This window comes from Octopus bimaculoides, chromosome 12, assembly GCF_001194135.2.
Source record: "Octopus bimaculoides isolate UCB-OBI-ISO-001 chromosome 12, ASM119413v2, whole genome shotgun sequence".
NCBI lineage: Eukaryota > Metazoa > Mollusca > Cephalopoda > Octopoda > Octopodidae > Octopus > Octopus bimaculoides.
Window position 1 is genome coordinate 64,760,499 of NC_068992.1, and position 4,435 is coordinate 64,764,933.

The window sequence follows — 4,435 nt, forward strand, 5'->3', positions numbered from 1 at the left end:
TAATGAAGATTATGATGATAATAATTATAATGATAGTAATAATAATAATGATAATGATGATAATAATAATGATAATAATAATAATAATAATGATAATAATAATAATAATAATAATAATAATAATAATAATAATAATGATAATAATAATAATGATGCTGATAATAATAATAATAGCAATAATAATAATAATAATAATAATAATAATAATAATAATAATGATGATAATAATAATGATAATAATAATAATAATAGTAATAATAATAATAGTAATAATAATAATAATAATAATAATAATAATAATAATAATAATAATAATAATGATGATAATAATAATAATAGTAATAATAATAATGATTATAATAATAGAGACAAAAACCAAAGAACAACAAAGATCTCTCCAAGTTCTTTATATATCTAAACACAGCATGCATACAAAAGTTTGGATGAATAATTCATTTTATTAATTGAATTTAAAATTTTTCTGTTTCTAATTTATGATTTTGAACAGTAAAACGTCATCAGTTTTAACAATAAGTGTCATAAGTAACTTTTCAACACAAAACATAAAAGTCATAAGTATTTTTTTCGACATTAAGACGTCATAAGTAATTTTTTTAAACTCAAAGACTGTGGTTCGCAACCACTTTTTGCCTATAGACCCATTTTGGTTCCTATTTTATTCCACTGGATCCCCACAGTCATTCGATGTTTAAATAAAACCCTATTATATTTTTATAAGGAATTCCAACCACGTTTCATGGTTCGCAACCTCAACAGCTCCTTTATAGGATCCAGCAGCTAAGGACATCATCAGGATGAACCACGTCCGGTTTCGGCCCCTAGACCTCTACCGCTTTCGACGAATCGGGGCCCATCCTTTCGGAAGTGTCTTCAGCTCTGGTGTTGAGTGCGTATTTTTTTCTTTTCTCTTTGGTCTTTTGTTCCTTGGTTTCTTCGATGCAGCGTCAACGAATGTCAGCGAGCGAAAGACCATCCTGTGTAACTTCCTGAATATTATTAGGAAATGTTTAAAATTGTTAAAATATATTTTGTATACTGTAGAAGTATAACCCATTTATGGCATATACATTTTATCAACAATATCTTAAATGGACCCTGGTTGAGAATCACTGCTCTAAGACATCATAAATAAGATAGTTAAGAGGAGATTTTAATATTAAAATCGTACGATTAATAACACAGGTATACAATAGTGACGTAATGACTGGTCAGGAATTGAAGCCGCGACTTTATGGCCATAAAACGAACACCTCTTAGCCACTAAGAAACGCTCCTTCACTTTTACTCAACTAATCTCTAAATAATAATGCTTTCTACTATATGGCACAAGGCTTGGAAATTTTGGGGAGGCGGGACTCTAGTTGATTATATTGACTCAATTACTTGGAAGGATGAAAGCAAAGTCGAGCTCGATGGAATTTGAACTGGGAACGTAAAGACAGACGAAATGCCGCTAAGCATTTTGTCAGACGTGTTAACCATTCTGCTAGCTGGCAGCCTTAAAGATTTCTTTATAATAGCAACACAGGTTGATTGATTTCCCAGTTATGCTTTCCATTGCAGAAAGAGAGAGAGAGAGAGAGGGAGAGAGAGAGAGAGAGAGAGAGAGAGAGAGAGAGAGAGAGAGAGAGAGAGAGAGAGAGAGAGAGAGAGAGAGAGAGAGAGAGAGAGCAACAGGGAGAGAGATACAGAGAGAGAGAGAAAGAGCTACAGAGAGAGAGAAAGAAAGAGCAACAGAGAGAGAGAGAGAGAGAGAGAGAGAGAGAGATACAGAGAGAATGAGAGAGAGAAAAGAAAGAGAGAAAAAGAAAGAGAGAGTGCAACAGAGAGGGTGAGAGCAACAGAAAGAGAGAGAGAGAGAGCGAGAGAGAGAGAGAGAGAGAGAGATAGAAAGAGATTGCAACAGAGAAAGAGAGAAAGAGAGATAAAGAGTGAAGGAGAGGGAGAGAGAAAGACAGAAAGAGAAAGTTCTCGAAAGGCTGTGTGTTTATATGAGGCTTGGTGTTTGGCAATGAGTAAAGGGAGGCTGCCCACACTCAGTGAGACGGAAAGAATCTCAGAAGCAGAAGAGGGAGTTAATAGCAATAGTCATGTGACGAGTTATGCAAATGAGAAATTTGTTTTATTTCATTTTATTTTAAGATAATGAATATTTTTTCTTTTTGAACATTATTCATTTCATCATTTTGTATAAGCACCAAGTGATTTGCTGCAAGTTAAATTAGAATTATCGTATATAATATGCCGTATCTCCTGATATTACTCCCGCTGGCAAAAAGTATATTTCAAGAGTTATCCGCCATCTGGCAGTTGTAATAAATCATATAGAAATGAATATTCCGTCGCTTACGACGATTTGTATTCCAGTTGATGCAATCAACAGAACAACTTGCTCGTGGAATTAACAAATGAAAGTGGCTGGGTACTCCACAGACTCGTGTAACCTTAGCGTGGTTCCAAGGGAAATTTAGCGTGACACAGAATGTGACATGATTGGCCCTTTGAAATATGGGTACGACACACTTTTGCCAGCTGAGTGGACGGGAGAAACTTGAAATAAAGTGTCTTTCTCAAAGAAAGGGAGATACACGGCCTCGCTAGGAATCGAACTCACGTCCATGAGCTGAATACCCTTCACCACTAAACCACGCGCCTTCGCTAGTAATTTATTTAGAAGTAGAACTAAATCACAACAGTTTTAATCGCTAACCTCTGTCTCTTGATATGAATCAGAAATGACTTTTTTTTTAAAATTTAATTTCTCATTAATATTTCATCCACTTAAAACTTAAACACCGGTAGTTTACGTTTTCATATTAATAAACACGTACAATTGTCGTTATTATTTTCATACAGTCTTTTATATATCTTTTATACTATTATTATATCTTTAACCCGTATTTATAGTTTATCCATTACTCACTCCGGATATTGTTTATAATTCATCGTTCTCGACCAAACAACCACGTTCAAGTTGTCTTTTTCTGAAATTTATTTCTCAGAGTTTGCTGATTGTTATTGTCGTTGCTTTTATTGTTGTTGTTGTTGTTGTTGTTGTTGTTGTGTGTGTGTGTGTACGGGTTTGTGTTTGTGTTTATGTGCGGCATCTTGAGTAAATCTCATGGTTACAGACTCAACCCGACGCAGTGAAATTTCTTAGACAGGGAATCTGTTAGCTGATCAAATTGCACGTGTCCCCAATTAACACACTGCGTCACGCAGATTCTGAGCGAAGGTTATATTAAGAATATACTAAATGTTTGAGTATATGTGGTATACTCAGCCACACATACTCAACTATAAGATAGATTATACCAGAAACTCAAACGTTGTCACACCGGTTTCACCCGAAGATTACGCTCAAGGCACATGCGTTTGCGGTATATTCAACCACTTACACCATGAAGTCTACACGATAATAATAGTTTCTAATTTATGCACAGGCCGGCAATTTTGAGAGCAGGTGATCAGTCGATATCATCTAGCTCAGTAATTCTCTGGTACTTTATCTTATCGATCTTAGAGGTATGAAAATCTAAGTTCACCGTGACAGGTTTTGAACTCAGAACGTGAACGTAGAGTCGAAAGACATGCCGCCAAACATTTTTCCGACGGTCTGACAATCCTACAAGCTCTCTGCCTTAGTCTACATTTATAATAACGGCTTCACATTTTGGCACAAGGCCAGCAATTTTGAGGGAGGAAGAAAGACAATTACAACGACCCCCAACACTCAATTGGTACAGTTTTTATCGACCTCGGAAGCAAAAAAGGCAAAGACGACCTCGAAAGAAATTGAACTTAGAAAGTAAAGCCCGGCGAAACGCCGCCAACGATTCTGCAAGCTCGACGCCTCAGTCTGTAATAATTATTGTTGTTATCTGTTATGTGGTCTTTCAGCTGGAGTGATTTCTGACAGATACAATTAGTCAGAACCGCATCAAATGAAAGACTATTCAATCGCTACAGGGCATCGGTTGTTTAGTACTAGGAAAGGCTGTGTGGTAAGAAGTTTGCTTCCCAACCACATGGTTCCGAGTTCAGATCCAATGCGTTGCACCTTGGGCAAGTGTCTTCTACTATAGCGTCTAGCCGACCAAAGCCCTGAGAATGGATTTGGTAGACGGAAACTGAAATAATTACTGGCAGAATTAATAGTCAAGACTATTTAAGCATTTAATCTGATCAAATTTATCCTATGGTTGCAGAACTGCTTCCAGAGGGAAATGCAATATTTCAGGGTGATACTGCACCAATTCACACAGCTAAAGTTGTTACTGAATGGCATGAGGAACATTCTAGTGAAATTGAACATCTTATCTGGCCACTGCATATATATATATATATATATATATATATATGTATACACACACACACACACACACATACACACATACATATATATATATACATA

General features: G+C 35.7%; 1 long non-coding RNA gene across 1 annotated transcript in view; it reads left to right on the forward strand.

Annotated features, from left to right (window-relative positions):
• The first annotated feature begins 549 nt into the window (after positions 1-549).
• Positions 550-4,435, forward strand: part of LOC106884483 (uncharacterized) — a 10,890-nt gene continuing 7,004 nt past the window's right edge. The window contains exon 1 of the long non-coding RNA XR_001411249.2: positions 550-907. This is a non-coding gene — a long non-coding RNA (uncharacterized LOC106884483). The remainder of the gene's footprint in view (positions 908-4,435) is intronic.